The sequence below is a fragment of the Amblyraja radiata genome, chromosome 27, assembly GCF_010909765.2.
Source record: "Amblyraja radiata isolate CabotCenter1 chromosome 27, sAmbRad1.1.pri, whole genome shotgun sequence".
Classification (NCBI taxonomy): Eukaryota; Metazoa; Chordata; class Chondrichthyes; order Rajiformes; family Rajidae; genus Amblyraja; species Amblyraja radiata.
In genome coordinates, this window is record NC_045982.1 from 7124858 (window position 1) to 7141571 (window position 16714).

The 16714-nt window shown below is 45.0% G+C and overlaps 1 long non-coding RNA gene and 3 other non-coding genes across 4 annotated transcripts; all 4 read left to right on the top strand.

Annotated features, from left to right (window-relative positions):
- Nucleotides 1–6596: 6596 nt before the first annotated feature.
- On the top strand, nucleotides 6597–13262 carry LOC116988367. Its single transcript, XR_004415920.1, has 6 exons — nucleotides 6597–6667; nucleotides 8755–8818; nucleotides 9648–9721; nucleotides 11316–11351; nucleotides 11825–11908; nucleotides 13217–13262. It is a non-coding gene; the product is annotated as an uncharacterized LOC116988367 (long non-coding RNA).
- Nucleotides 9789–9995, top strand: LOC116988672. The gene has a single exon (XR_004416024.1). It is a non-coding gene; the product is annotated as a small nucleolar RNA SNORA73 family (small nucleolar RNA).
- Nucleotides 11527–11742, top strand: LOC116988671. The gene has a single exon (XR_004416023.1). It is a non-coding gene; the product is annotated as a small nucleolar RNA SNORA73 family (small nucleolar RNA).
- LOC116988673 lies at nucleotides 11965–12173 on the top strand. Its single transcript, XR_004416025.1, has one exon. It is a non-coding gene; the product is annotated as a small nucleolar RNA SNORA73 family (small nucleolar RNA).
- Nucleotides 13263–16714: the final 3452 nt, after the last annotated feature.

The window sequence follows — 16714 nt, forward strand, 5'->3', positions numbered from 1 at the left end:
TGGAAATCCTTATGTCTTGTGGCATCAGGTCAAATATAGACTAGGAAACCTCCTTCCTCACCAGATGAATCCATGCTCCTCCATGTCAAACACTTATAAAGAGCATGGAAGGTTTCTAGGGCACAAAATGTACTCTGGCTGGGACTTCAATATCCATCACCAAGAAAGGTTGGTTAACACCGCCAACAACCAAGCTTCTTCTTTTGTGTGGCGTGCACAGCCTAAAGTTGTTGGACAACTTGTTCTATTTGATCTTCCATTTGTGCACGTCGAGTTGATTGCACTAGTCGAAACAGGGTGGACCACGTGAAGCTTGCAATCTTCCACCCCACAACCAAGCTGAAGTCCTGAAGGTGGTGGCCTCCGGACTGTCTCAGGAAGGTAGTGCACCAACAATGGATAAACCAACGGCCTTGTGCGCACTAAACTCCCTATGGTGGATGCACCATTTACAATAAAATGTGTAGAAGTGACCATCATATAATCTATGTAGAGACAGACTTCCATCTTTGCACTGATAACATAAAAAGCTGTAGTAACTCTGGGTCAGACAGCATCTCTGGAGAAAAGGAATAGGTGGTGTTTCGGGTCGAGACCCTTCAGACAGTGAGTTACTCCAGCTTTTTGTGTCTATGGTTTAAACCATCATCTGCAGTTCTTTCCTACATATTTGCACTGAGAACATCCTTATTATGTTGTATGTCACAACAAACTCAGCAGAAATGACAGAGTTGTTGATGTAGCCCGTTTTATCGACTTCTTCTACAACACGCAGGCTGGGGAAAACATGGACCATTGAGACTGGTCATCCCCTCTTCTCCGCCAGTCTTACTGTCTCCGACTACATTCTATCGTTGTCCCGCCCCCTCCCCTGATATCAATCTGAAGAAGGGTCTCAACCCGAAACGTCGCCCATTGCTTCTCTCCAGAGATGCTGCCTCGCCCGCTGAGTTACTCCAGCATTTTGTGTCTACCTTCGATTTAAACCTGCATCTGCAGTTCTTTTTTACACAAGTTCCCAAACCAGATGCATCAGGATAAAATGCTTTCTACAGCTATAGAAGTTGGTGTAAGTTGTTTGGGTCATGCCAAACTTTCTCAGCTATGCAATTGAGTGCACATCTACTGCACATTGCGCAGTTAAGTACACTCGTACACTCTGCAGTCATGGTGTTCCATCTACTGGTGGAATCTTGTAATCAAAGGTCTGCAGTCCTACTTTATGTAATGATGATTTGGTAGTGGAATTTTTTTCTAAATGCGGCTAATGAAAGAAGGTGGTTTCAAGTCCACCCACAACCTCAACAGTGGCAGGGCCCAGATTGAGTGCTAAGACAAAGCTGTTCAAACAGAAATGCAGAGTAGATGATTCACTGTGCCTTTCTCCTGAGATCACTTGACCAGTTTAGTTCACTCCATGTGACATCAAGAAATGGCTGGGTGCATTGGAAAGAGCAAAATCTGTGGAATTGGGCAACAACCCAACTTTTATTTGATTGGAGGAACTCAGCGAGATGAGCAGATTCTGTATATGGAAATGGACAGTCTTCATTTTGGGTCAGTGAAACGCTTTTCATCACCTTGGTACACATGACAATAAACTAAACTGATGAACTGAGACTGATGGACCTTCATACCACTGAATTCCTCCAACAGATTGTTGCTCCATATTCCAACATCCGAGGTCCCAAATATCCTCGGGTCCAGAATTACCTGTGGTTCTATCTAAAGGTAGATAAAAATGCTGGAGAAACTCAAATTCAAGTTCAAGTGAGTTTTTTGTCATGTGTCCCTGATAGGACAATGAAATTATTGCTTTGCTTCAGCACACAGAACATAGTAGGCATTTACTACTCAGAGGGTGAGGCAGCATTTATGGTCTGAAGAAGGGTCTCGACACGATACGTCACCTATTCCTTCGCTCAATAGATGATGCCTCACCCGTTGAGTTTCTCCAGAATTTTTATCTACCTACGATAAGGCAGAATTCCTCCTCATAGGCTCCAAAGCCACACTCAGCAAAATCAATAACCCCACTCTCACCATCGACGGCACCACTGTCTCCCCATCTCCCCAGGCCCGCAACCTTGGCGTGATCTTTGATTCCACCCTCTCCCTTGAGCCTCACATCCGCCATGTCATTAAAACCTCCTTCTTTCATCTCCGCAGCATCGCCAAACTCAGACCCTTTCTCACACCGCCTGCTGCTGAAAGACTCATCCATGCCTTCATCTCCTCCCGACTGGACTATTGCAACTCACGTCTCCTTGGCATCAGCTCCACCTACATCAACCAACTCCAACTGGTCCAGAACGCAGCCGCCCGACTCATCACCCACACCAAATCCTGGCATCACATCACTCCAGTCCTCAAACAACTTCACTGGCTTCCCATCTCCCACCGGATCACCTACAAAATCCTGGTCCTCACCTACAAAGCCCTCCACCATCTGGCCCCCCCATATCTCACTGACCTCCTCTCCCCCTACCAACCCTCATGGTCCCTCAGATCCACATCAGCTGGTCTCCTCTCCATCCACAAGTCCAACCTCCGCAGTTTTGGGGACAGAGCCTTCTCCAGGGCAGCTCCCAGGCTCTGGAACTCCCTCCCCCAACTGATCCGCAATTCCGTGTCCCTCACCATCTTCCAGTCCCGCCTCAAGACCCATCTCTTCACCTCTGCCTATCCTTAGCCCCACGTCCCCGTCCCTTTTCATCTGCATTAATTGCCTCATACTGTGTTTTGTATTGAATTCTGTCTTTACTTTGTGTACTAGTCATGTCTCTACTGTTTATTTCATTCCCCTTACATGTTTTTCCTCTACATGCTCAATTTTTGTAAGGTGTCCTTGAGACTCTTGAAAGGCGCCCATAAATAAAATTTATTATTATTATTATTATTACCTTCGATTTTTCCAGCATCTGCAGTTCCTTCTTAAACATATGGTTCTAGCCAAGTTAGAGTCATACAGTGTGGAAACAGGCCCTAAAGCCAAACTTTTCCACACAAACCAATATGTTCCATCTACACTAGTCCCATTTGTCTGTGTTTGGCCCATATCCCTCCAAGCCTGTCCTATCCATGTCCCTGTCCAATTGCTTCTTAAACATTGCAATAGCTCCCATCTCAAGTACCTCCTCTGGCAACATGTTCCATACACCCACAAGTTCCAGTTTAGTTCCCACATTGAAATCTACCTAACAATAAAGTAAATTACCCAAGTGTGTCCTGTTCTCAAAAAGTAAAATAAATCAAATCTGATCTGATCACCCAATTGGTTTTCACATAATAATTGACAAAATGAAGGAAGCTGTCATTGGTATATCAAGCAGCACTTGTTCATCATTGCACAGTCTGGTTCACTCCAGGATCACACAGTTCCAGAATTAATCACCATTTTGATCCAAAAAGCTAAGTTCCAAAGGTGAGACTGGGTTTAACATCAAGATAAAGTTTGACCAAACGTGCGATCAAAGAGCCCTGGTAAAATTGAATGCACATCAAGGAAAAACCACTCCCATAGCTGAAGATGTACCTTGCATTGAGGTAAATGATTATTGTCGTTGGGTAGTCAATAATGGCAGCCATGGGACATCACAACAATAATTCTTCAGGGTGGTGGCCTGGGATAAACCATCAGTTGCTTTCCTTACATTGTAAGGTCAGAATCTGAGGTGTTTGCTATTGATTGCATAATGTTCAATTCACACCTCTAGTTTCCCTCTCCCCCCGACTCTCGACACAAAACATCAACTTTTCCTTTGCACCAGAGATGCTGCCTGATCTGCTGAGTCACTCCAGCATTTTGTGTCCCTTTGCAACACCTTGGCAAATGAAGTAGCCTATGCCTGCATGCTGCAAGGCTCAGGCAACATTCATCATGTGCCAATAAGTGGCAATAGCAACGTTCACATCAAATAGGTGCCAGTGCAATGACTACTGATTAGGAGGCCGATTAGGAAAGGGGGAGATGCAACGAGACCTGGGTGTCATGGTACACCAGTCATTAAAAGTAGGCATGCAGGTGCAGCAGGCAGTGAAGAAGGCGAATGGTATGTTAGCATTCATAGCAAAAGGATTTGAGTATAGGAGCAGGGAGGTTCTACTGCAGTTGTACAGGGTCTTGGTGAGACCACACCTGGAGTATTGCGTACAGTTTTGGTCTCCTAATCTGAGGAAAGACATTCTTGCCATAACGGGAGTACAGAGAAGGTTCATCAGACTGATTCCTGGGATGTCAGGACTTTCATATGCAGAAAGACTGGATAGACTCGGTTTGTACTCGCTAGAACTTACAAAATTCTTAAGGGGTTGGACAGGCTAGATGCAGGAAGATTGTTCCTGATGTCGGGGAAGTCCAGAACAAGGGGTCACAGTTTAAGGATAAGGGGAAATCTTTTAGGACCGAGATGAGGAAAACATTTTTCACACAGAGAGTGGTGAATCTCTGGAATTCTCTGCCACAGAAGGTAGTGGAGGCCAGTTCATTGACTATATTTAAGAGGGAGTTAGATGTGGCCCTTGTGGCTAAAGGGATCAGGGGGTATGGAGAGAAGGCAGGTACAGGATACTGAGTTGGATGATCAGCCATGATCATATTGAATGGCGGTGCAGGCTCGAAGGGCCGAATGGCCTACTCCTGCACCTATTTTCGATGTTTCTATGTCTATGTTTCTACCTCCAGCAGAGTGTCTATTCACACATGCTTGAATTCAATGGCTTTAGAATCACCAGTTTCAACATCCAAAACTCATATGGACTAGCCAAATAGACAATAGGTGCAGGAGTAGGCCACTTGGCCCTTCGAGCCATTCAATGTGATCATGGCTGATCATCCCCAATCAGTATCCTGTTCCTGCCTTTTCCCCATATCCCCTAACTCTGCTATTTTTAAGAGCCCTATCTAGCTCTCTCTTGAAAGCATCCAGAGAACCTGCCTCCACTGCCCTCTGAGGCAGAGAATTCCACAGACAGATGAAGAGAAGTTCTTCTTGCGTATGGCGTGCACATCCTAAAGTTGTGGGACAACTTGTTCTATTTGATTGTGCACACCAGGTTGATTGCATTCGTTGAAACAGGGCGGACCACGTGAAGGTTGTAATCTCCCACCGCTAAGAGAAGGTCAGAGACTGGATATCCTGTGGCGAATGACTTACCTCCAAATATCCCAAGCCCTTTTAACAGGTGTGATGGAATAATCTCCATTTGCCTTTATGAGTAAGGATGGGACACCTTACATGGGTTGCCAGGACCCGAGGGTATGAGCTATAGAGAGAGGTTGAGTACGCTAAGGCTATATTCCTTGGAGCGGGTGTACAAAATCATGAGAGGAATAGATCAAGGAGATGCACAGCCTCTAGCCCAGAGTAAGGGAATCGAGGACCAGAGAACATAGGTTTAAAGTGATGGAGAAAAGATTTAATAGAAATCTGAGGGGTACATTATTCACACAAAGGGTGTTGAGTGTATGGGACGAACTGCCGGAGGAGGTAGTGGAAGCAGATATCGCAAACGTTTAAACAATTAAACAGGTACATGGATAGGACAGGTTTAGAGGGATATAAGAGCTAAGCGCAAGGCAGGTGGGACTGGTGTAGATGGGACATGGTGGCCTGTGTGGACAAGTTGGGCCGAAGGGCCTGTTTCCATGCTTTATGACTCAATTACTTTATGACATTTAAGGCACCAGATTGTGCAAGTATTGTCTCTGAGATCCAGCAGTCACCATCCAATGTGCCCTGACAAAATGTTAAATGGTCAGCTCGACATAGATTACAAGACCTACACCAACCCCAAACCAATTAGGAGCAGACGAGGCCAATTTGTGATCCCAGCTACAAAGACAGATGTGTACAGCAATTCGTTCTTCCCCCGCACAATTAAAGCATGGAATAATCTCCACCCAACTATAGTTACCCAACCAGATGCAACTAAATTTAAAGTAACTCTTTCTTCCCAATAACCCTTTCTGGCTTAAGCCCTCCCTTCCAGTTTAAATTCCATTTGGAATATTTTGGAGGACCAAGAAACCAAGAACTCTTAGTCTGAAGTTCAAGTTCAAGTGAGTTTATTGTCATGTGTCCCTGTATAGGATAATGAAATTCTTGCTTTGCTTCAGCACACAGAACATAGTAGCCATTTACTACAAAACAGATCAGTGTGTCCATATACCATGATATAAATATATACACACATGAATAAATAAACTGATAAAGTGCAAATAACAGAAAATTGTTATTAATAATCAGAGTTTTGTCCGAGCCAGGTTTAATGGCTGTGGGGAAGTAGCTATTCCTGAACCTGGTTGTTGCAGTCTTCAGGCTCCTGTACCTTCTACCTGAAGGTAGCAGGGAGATGAGTGTGTGGCCAGGATGGTGTCTCTCGACCCGAAACGTCACCCATTCCTTAACTCCAGGGATGCTGCCTGACCCGCTGACTTACTCCAGCAATTTGTGTCTAACTCGGGTTTGTGAAGCGTTGCGTCTCTCGGCCTGTCCGCGGCACTGCAGCGGGAGGAGGCGGTGGATGGGTCTCTCTCTCTCTCTCCCCGCGGGGGGAGTGAGCGCTCGTCGGCGGCTGCCCTATAAAAGGGCGTGTAAGGGGAGTGCGCGGTCTCTTGCAGCCGCCGCCGCCGAGTGAGTGAGGGAGTGAGATCGTCATCCGGCAGGTGAGGCATCCTCGAAGCAGTGAAGGATAAAGCCGGACCTCACAAAGAGATCTATCCGTACGTTATTCAAGAACTCAGGCCCACGCTAACCGAACTCGGAATTCCTACCCCAGAGGAGATAGGTCTAGACAAATTATAATATTATACTTTGACGGTTTCCAGACCTTCATTTGATGTGATTGTACATGATACAAGATAGTGTGGAATATTACTATCGGGCATTTAATTCTGTTCTGTTCCCCTATGAACTTAGTTCATTAAACAGTGGCCCAATACATTGGGAAAAAAAAGTAATCGGGCAGGTGAGCAGCGGCGCGTGTAGGCCCCGGGAGCAGCGGCGCGTGTAGGCCCCGGGAGCAGCGGTGTGTGTAGGCCCCGGGACCGGCGGTGTGTGTGTAGGCCCCGGGAGCAGCGGTGTGTGTGTAGGCCCCGGGAGTTGTGGTGTGGGGAGGCCCCGGGACCGGGCGGTGTGTGTGGAGGCCCCGGGAGTAGCGGTGTGTGTAGGCCCCGGGAGTAGCGGTGTGTGGAGGCCCCGGGAGCAGCGGTGTGTGTGGAGGCCCCGGGAGTGGCGGTGTGTGTGGAGGCCCCGGGAGTAGCGGTGTGGGGAGGCCCCGGGAGTAGCGGTGTGTGGAGGCCCCGGGACCGGCGGTGTGGGGAGGCCCCGGGAGTAGCGGTGTGTGTGTAGGCCCCGGGAGCAGCGGCGTGGGTGAACCTGTATTCACTGGAATTTAATTAAAGAGGGGATCTAATAGAAACGTATACAATTATTACGGGATCAGGAATACCGTGTAGCCCATTCAGAACTGAGATGAGGAAAAACTTTTTCATTGTGAATTTGTGGAATTCTCAGCGCCAGGGAACCGGGTTCGATCCCGACCACGGGTACTGTTTGTACGTTCTCCCCTTGACCTGTTGGGTTTCTCCCGTTCCCTCCCACACCGCAAAAACCGCTTATTTTGCATGAGGAGCAGCGGATTTTTTTTAACGCTAATTGACCTCCGTAAATTGTCCCTGGTTCTAAAGTGAGTGGATGAAGTAATAGATCTCGGGTTTGGAGTTTTTATTCTTGTGATTGGGAGAGTTTCTTTCTCCCGTGCCCGGCCGACAGATTATGGCTCTCCCTCGGGTTACGAGCGCCAGCGTTGCGGGCAGTCCCCGCATAGGGTCCGGCGGGGTGGGGTTTGCCGGCTGCCGTGGGGCTCTAGGGACCTTCTGCCTCCCGGGAGGTCAGTGTGCGGCTTCATCCGGCCTCTGTTACGACCAACTCACTGAACAAGCCCCCACACTGACTTGTAATTTGCCGTCGTAAATCACTCCACGTGTGTGGAAGAGCGGGGATGCGGGAGAGGATGGGGATACAGGCAATTAGTGTAAACGTGTTTAATGGAGAGCATGGTCTGGTGGACAAAGGTCTTGCCTCTCATTGTATGATCATGACTAAAGTATGGACCCTGGCAATTTGTTTCCCGTGATTTAAGTTATTTGTTTCCATCTGGCTCCTGACCACGTGTTTCCAATCCTTGTTTTCCAGCCTGAATGGCTGGCTTTTAACTCTTATTTCTAATGCTTGTTTTACATCAATGGCTTCTAGTTTTATGTCCTTTCCCATCATCAATGGGACCAGAATGTATTCCCTGCATTTATTGCATCATGAACCTTGAGATATAATATATATTATCTATAGCACATCTTGCTTTTCTTTTCCTGAGAGGAACCACAGCATGTGCCATTAAAGAGGCAAATTCTAATTTGGATCATAATGGAGGTTAAGTCTGCAAGTGGGACTATATTAATATTTTGGATAGCCTTATTAGTTTTCGAATATGGCTTGGGATCTGTTCAGGTAGTTGTACATGCAAGGAGTAGATACAGAATGAGATGCGGTGCATAATCAAAAGATACTTGGGTTAAGAGTTATGATGTGACCATGTGGACATGTGCAATGGTCTTTCCGATGCAGTAAATATTAAGTTTTTGCATTGGCTAAAATGCTGTGTTTGAGACTGTTTAAATTAAAACATGTACTGGGGCTGATGGCGAAATGGTAATAGTGTAAATTAATCAACTGCACTTGTTACTTTCCACAGTACAATGGCATCATATAGTGGACATGGGAATCGATTCCTGAGACGAGCTGCAGTACTTATGGAGGTAAATGTTTAATTTTATCAATTTAATGCTTTTTCAAGGTAACAAATCTATTTGATTTATGTATAGATTTTCATTAACAGGTGAATGTTCCATGATGTTCATAACTATCCATTGGACACATATCAGATGGGGCTACATGAATAACTGGATAAATGTCTAGATATTTGATGTGAATTAAGAAAAGTGAACACTTAGTTATTTATAAAAGTGCTTGTGTAATTGTGCACATTCTAGCTGTCTTTGTTGTGAAGTGCCTGCACTATTTTCTTTACTTTGTGCAAGACAAGCCTAGTACAGGTGACCCCTGTGTTGTTGGGGAGAGTGGTTGTGTCCTTGCAACATGAACTGCGTCAGTTTTCTGTGAAATGAAGTTACATCATCTGTGTTTTAAGAAGGAACTGCAGATGCTGGAAAATCGAAGATACACAAAAATGCTGGAGAAACTCAGGAGGTGCAGCAGCAACAACTATGGAGCGAGGGAGATAGGCACCGTTTCTGAAGATGGGCTTCTGCCCGAAACGTTGCTTATCTCCTTCGCTCCATAGATGCTGCTGCACCTGCTGAGTTTCTCCAGCATTTTTGTGTACCTTGCATCATCTGTATGCTTTGGGAAACGAGAGTTGACTTAGACTGGTATGGGTAGCACCCTAGATATTCCTGAGGCACCATAGTATCTGCAGTGACCAAGAAGGTGAACCTTCTGTGGTTTACTTGATTGGGGGAAATGATTGAAAATTTGTGGGTGAGATTGAGAATGGGGTGGAAAATGCTAATACTTCAGGAAGGTTGATGGCTTGTACTGATTTGTTTTAATGTGTTTCTTCTCCAGGGAGACTGAATTCTATACATGTCCAATGTGGCTGAAGATTGCAAGTCGAGACTGTGAGAACAGACGTATTTCAGGTGAGTTGAGCTGGCGAATCTCTTTATTTAAAAAAATAAAAAAATAATGAAGCATTCCCCCCCCCCCCCAACGTGGACATCCAGCAGCCCCTGTTTGGCACTGTCCGTGTGGTGTATGGGAGCGTAGACTTTGGTCTATGACGTACAGTCCCGTTCCATGTCGTTGGAGAGCAACCATGTCCCTGGCTTTGAGCTGGTGAGGACTGCATCCTGTATATTCCTAGACCTCCCCTGTCTGCTGTGACTGGGAAGATAAACCATACAGGGTACATGCCTATAACATCTGAGGAATCATTTGGCATTTTAGCCTGATGATCTTTGATCAGGATGTCAAGTGCTTTGGGCATTTTCTGTTTTGATTTCTAGCATCTGCAGCTTTTTGCTTTCAGATCCTACTTTTGCAACTGTAGTGTTACATATTTTGTTAGTCTCAAACATTGGGCAGTTATTAAATCAGCATGGTCAACAATGGGCAATCTCTTTTCAAAGATCCTGATGGGTTATGTTGTAGTTTTCTACAATTGTATATGTATCTTAAAAGAGACTGCTCTTGAACAGATATCGATGGGGGGGGTGAAAAGATAGTGCTGAAGTAACTGATCTGGCAGCATCTGTGGAGAACATAAATAGGTGATGCCTGAAGAAGGGTCTCGACCCAAAACCTCGCCCATTCCTTCTCTCCTTAGATGCTGTCTCTCCTGCTGAGTTACTCCAGCATTTTGTGTCTATCTTTGATTTAAGCCAGCATCTGCAGTTCTTTGTATAAGAAGAAACTGCAGATGCTGGAAAATCGAAGGTAGACAAAAATGCTGGAGAAACTCAGCGAGTGAGGCAGCATATATGGAGCGAAGGAAATTGCAATGTTTCGGGTCAAAACCCTTCTTCGGACATCTGCAATTCTTTCCTATACATGAATAGGTGATGTTTCAGGTCATGCCCTTTGAACTAACATTATTGGCTCTTACCTGTTTTGATTTGATTGTCAAGAAGTGGCTTGGTTAAATGATGTTGATGAGGTTCAATTTTTAACCTCTAATGTTTACTACTGTGATGGCCAGGTGCCGTTCTCCTATGTGTGTGTGTGTGTGTGTGTGTCATGATATCAGATTTCGAAACCAAACAAACCATTACTTTGGCTAATGTGAACCTGTATTATTGAGTGGGCAGTTGAAAAAAAAAAAGCTTTACTATTGTCACTTTATTGATGCCGTGGTGACTTTTGTGGAAGTAAAAATAGTGTCTTGTTTTACTGGTTGGATGGAAGAATTTTGAGATTATCCACTGCATTTTGGGGCTTTAGCCCTCTGTCAAAAGTATCCCATAATGTGGATTATTGGGTACGGTCATCAAAAATAATGTCAACTAATTTCATGGCTAATTTCTATTAAAACTAAATTTTCTACTAGTTTCTTTGGGATTCTCATTTAATATTGATGAGCATGAAATCTTTATGGTCTTTGAACACAAGAATTTAAGGTTGAGTTGAATATAATTGAAGAAACCAGGCCAATAAGTTAAACATAGTTCTGCTTGTAGCTTTTTCAGTAAGAGTGATGTGGAGAACTCCTAATTAAATTATGCCTTTTGTTTGCAGGAGAGAAAATTTGGCAAAGGTAGCTGAGATCTTATGGTGAGTATTAGTTGCTGCACCAAATTTAAGCTCCAAGTAGAATATTACACATTTATTTGTACATGATCCCAATTATATTAGTAATTGTATGCCATGCCAATTTGCAAACTACTCTTTGTAAAACCGTGGTCTTGCAAATACAGCCAGTAGTGGATTTGGCCCCTCCATTAATGTTCCAATGTGGGCATCCAGCGAGGTTACTCTTGCCTGGCTCTGTCCGTATGGCGTGTAGGAGCATAGACTTGTAGTCTATGATGTAAAGTCCTGTTCCATGACATTGGAGAGAAAGCATGTCCCCAGTCACTGGGCTGGTGAGGGCAGCACCCTGTATATTCCTAGACCTTCTCAGTCTTTGCCGTGTCTGAGGAGATAAACCATGCAGGATACAATTGCTTCCTTGAGTCTGGAATACCGATGAGTGAATGGTATTGATTTTGGTTGATTGGTGACTTTGTTGATCTGCTTTGCTTTAGTGTTGCACAGTACCAAAGATGTGTCTATCTTCAACTGGGGAATCGGCTGAAAGCCAGGAATGCAGGGCGATGCAGTGCAAAGAGGTGATTTGTTGAAATGTTCATTCCTTAGTATAAGAGTATCTCTAAACTAAAGAAACCCAACGTGGGCATCCAGCAAGTTTATTCTTATCTGGCTCTGTCCGTGTGGCATGTGGGAGCGTAGACCTTTGGTCTGTGACGTACAGTCCCATTCCATGACGTTGGAGAGCAAGTGTCCCCAGCTTTTAAGCTGATGACTGCATCGTGTATATTCCTAGACCTTCTCAGTCTACAGTGGTTGGGAAGATAAACCATGCGCGGTACAATAACCTTGCAAACCAGAAACTATCAAACCATTGATTGAGATCACGCAACGAATTGGGCAGTGTTGGACTTGCGCTTGTAATTTCCCAGGGCATCAAGCTGCCCTCAATACTAACAGAGCTGCCAAGTAGTACGGAAATGCGATAAGAATACTGATGTACGATTTTGTGTCGGTAAATACGGATTTTAAATACAGAGTTCAGTTAAGTCAGAAGGGTCTTGACCAGAAACGTCACAAATTCCTTCTCTCCAGAGTCGCTGCCTGTCCAGCTCCAGGTTTAAACAGCGCTGTCAGTTTAACGTGTGGAAATTTAAACAAAGAGCTGTCGGCTGCAGTGCTATGGGCTTTAAACATGGCGCTAAGGCCACAGCGCTATGGGTCACAGACTGTTCAGGAAAATTATCGTATAACAATGAGCCTTTGGCATTCTCTTTCTCAGTGGAGGTTGAGCCTTTGATTATTTTTCAGGGAATGGTAGAATGCTGGTTACCAGTGGGATTGCAGTTATATTGGGATTGGCCTTGATTTTACAGAACAGTGGTGGGCTCAAGGAGGGGAGGGAGGGAGCCTTCCAAAATAGCATAATCTGGTGCTAAAAGCAGGAAGCAGCCATTCAAGCAGCAGTATACAAAGAGATGGCAATGAATGCAGTCAAGTAAGGTGTGTAGAAGACATGGGTATGATCGCACATTAAAAAAAAAACATTTTTTTCAGCGAAATGGCAGAGTGTAAAACACTTATTTCCTCAGCAAAATACTGATTTTCAGGTACTAGAATGCTGAAATGCTCTGACAACTTGGCAGCTCTGTATTAAACCAGTGGTGCAATGGTAGAGTTGCTGCCTTACAGCACCAGAGAACCGGTTCGATACCAACTACAGGTGCTGTCTGTACGGAGATTGTATGTTCTCTCTGACCGTGTGGGTTTTCTCTGGGTGCTCTGATTTCCTCCGCATCCCAATGTATATTGGGAGAGATTTTGATATTTCTAATAATAGTTAAGAACTAGGCTTATTTGCCAATTGCAACGATTCTGGTTTATTTCAGGTTCCCTGGTACAGCAGCAAGAAGGCCAACAAGACGTTTCACTTGTTTAAGAAGGAACTGCAGTTGCTGGAAAATCGAAGGTACACAAAAATGCTGGAGAAACTCAGCGGGTGCAGCAGCATCTATCGAGGGAAGGAGATGGGCAACGTTTCGGACCGAAACCCTTCAGATGTTTCACTTGATCGACAGATGGAATCCCATTGGGTTTTAATGCCCTTTATCCCCTGGAGCTGCCAACATTTGGTTTCAAGAGGAGGGACACAATTGTTTTGAAATTTTTTATTTGATATGTACTTGTTTTTCTTTTTGTATTGCACCTTCAATAAAAGTTTGTGTTAAAGTGCAGATAAAATCATTTTGCAAATGCATCTTAACAATGCCTTAAAGGGACAGGACTGGCTTTACAAACTTGGATGACCAAGGGTCATTATCAGAAATGTTATACTCCCATGTGCATCGTATTAAAGGCCAATCTGATGCTTGTGCAGTGAGCGTGTTGCATTTTCACACGCCCATTTCACAAGTTCATTACAATGCAACTATTGGTTCCTTACTGCATCTTGTAAGCGTTCAATATGGCTAAATCCCATTTCTTATTTTAAAAGTGTACTTGTTTTTTCAAAATTACTTAACTATATTCAAGCATTTTCCTAATGCCTTTAGTTTGTTATTGTCACATGTACCAAGGCAAAGTTTAAATGAGATGTGGAACAGATATTTTGCAGCGGGTGGTGAAAGGTGCCTGGAATGTGCTGCTGGGGAGGTGGTGGCAGTAAGTTAAATGCTAGTGCCATTTATGATTTTTGCAAGGCACTGCAAAATGCAGGGGTTGATGGTATGGGTCATATGCAGTTTAGCTTGGCATGTTTCTCTGGTATACTGTCCTAGGTTCTGATCTTAGCAATATTTTTGCCTTCAATTTGATGCCATTCTTGGGTTTGCTCCTGGCTCCACATTACTCTTAAATCACAACACCCAATCCTCTGAAATTTCCATCTCCTTCAACGGAATCCCACCACTAGCCACATTTTCACATCTCCACGCCTTCTGCAGACCGTTCCCATCGCAACTCCCTGGTTAACTCATCCCTTCCTACCTAAACAACCCCCTCCCCAGGTACTTTCCCCGGCAATCGCAGAAGATGCAACGCCTGTTGCTATATCTCAATTTTTGTGTAGATTGGCCCAAGGGAATGTGAACACAAAATGGAGATGAGCATTGCTCATTTGTTTAGAAACGGTTTTGCATATTCCTGGATAGATTGAGTAGTTTTTAAATGTTTATTGAGGGTGGAAGAGGACTGAGATAAGAGGATTCACTGAATTGGCTAAATAACATAAATCGCCTTCCCCACCATATCTGATATGAAGGAGTTGCCCTATTTTAGTTTTAATAAGTTGTCGGGAGGATCTTGGATCCTGTAGCCAGCGGTTAGGGTGATCGAGCTTAGGTGATTGGGAGGATGTCATCTGCCCTTTGCCGGGCGATCCACACAGGGTCGGGGCTGGTCGAACCTTCTGCGACTTTGGAACTTCCTGACTACCCGAGACTGCGAGCTCCTCGGTGGTGAAATCGCAGCCAAGGGATCGGCTGCGATGGCAAGTCCACGGCCCCGTGGTGGGGCTCACATCTCGAGCAAGGCTGCCAGCTCCATGATGATAGGCCGCAGAGCGACCGGAGATACGATCCGGAAAACAATCGCATCTCCTCTCATGTAAAACAAACCAGAAAACGTTAACATACTTTTTAAAACACAAAAAAATAACAAAAGACGGACCGTTGGCGAGGGTGCCATCACTGACAGTGCCACCTGGTGGTAGGTAACCATGAAGAAAAGGCTAGATGAGACGAGATAAAAACGGAGCTGACTTTTATTGATTTCCCTCTCCCTCATCCTAGTTCTCAGATTAATTTTACTGATATTACCTCAGCTAACAATGACAATAGGTGCAGGAGTAGGCCATTTGGTCCCTCGAGCCAGCATCACCATTCCATGTGATCATGGCTGATCATCCCCAATCAATACCCCAGTCCTGCCTTCGCCTCATAGCCCCTGACTGCTATTTTTAAGAGCCCTATCTAGCTCTCTTGAAAGCATCCAGAGAACCTGCCTCCACTAAGACAGAGAATTTAACAGACTCACCACTCTGAGAAAAAGTGTTTCCTCGTCTCTTTTAAATGGCTTGCTCCTTATTCTTAAACTGTGGCCCCTGGTTCTGGACTCCCCCAACATCGGGACCATGTTTCCTGCCTCTAGCGTGTCCAAGCCCTTAACAATCTTATATTTTTCAATGAGAATCCCTCTCATCCTAAACTCCAGAGTGTACAAGCCCAGCTGCTCCATTCTCTCAGCATATGACAGTCCCGTCATCCCGGGAATTAACCTTGTAAACCTCTGCACTCCCTCAATAGCAAGAATGTCCTTCCTCAAATTAGTGGACCAAAACTGCACACAATTCTCCAGGTGTGGTCCCACTAGGGCTCTGTACAACTGCAGAAGGACCTCTTTGATCCTATATTTGATTCCTCTTGTTATAAAGGCCAACATGCCATTCGCTTTCTTCACTGCCTGCTGTACCTGCATGCTTACTTTCATAGACTGATGTACAAGGACCCCCAGATCCTGTTGTACTTCCCCTTTTCCCAACTTGACGCCATTTAGATAGTAATCTGCCTTCGTTTTTGCTACCAAAGTGGATAACCTCGCATTTATCCGCATTAAACTTCATCTGCCCACTCTCCCAACCTGTCCAAGTCACCCTGCATTCTCAAAGCACCCTCATAGAAACAGAAACATAGAAAATAGGTGCAGGAGTAGGCCATTCGGCCCTTCGAGCCTGCACCGCCATTCAATATGATCATGGCTGATCATCCAACTCAGTATCCTGTACCTGCCTTCTCTCCATACCCCCTGATCCCTTTAGCCACAAGGGCCACATCTAACTCCCTCTTAAATACAGCCAATGAACTGGCCTCAACTACCTTCTGCGGGAGAGAATTCCACAGATTCACCACTCTGTGTGAAAAAAGTTTTCCTCATCTCGGTCCTAAAAGATTTCCCCTTTACCCTTAAACTGTGACCCCTTGTTCTGGACTTCCCCAACATCGGGAACAATCTTCCTGCATCTAGCCTGTCCAACCCCTTAAGAATTTTGTACGTTTCTATAAGATCCCCCCTCAATCTTCTAAATTCTAGCGAGTACAAACCGAGTCTATCCAGTCCTCACAGTTCACACTGCTACCCAGCTTTGTGTCATATGTGTACAATGAACCACTACAATTCCTTACAGTGTCCACTTTGAAGAAGGGTTTCGGCCCGAAACGTTGCCTATTCCCTTCGCTCCATAGATGCTGCTGCACCCGCTGAGTTTCTCCAGCATTTTTGTGTACCTTCCACTTCGATCTGTCGTTTTCACACGTTACCCTTCAGTATCTCTAGTCTCTCCCGCTCCCCTGACTCACTCTCGGCCCGAAAGTCATCAATTCCTTCTCTCCAGA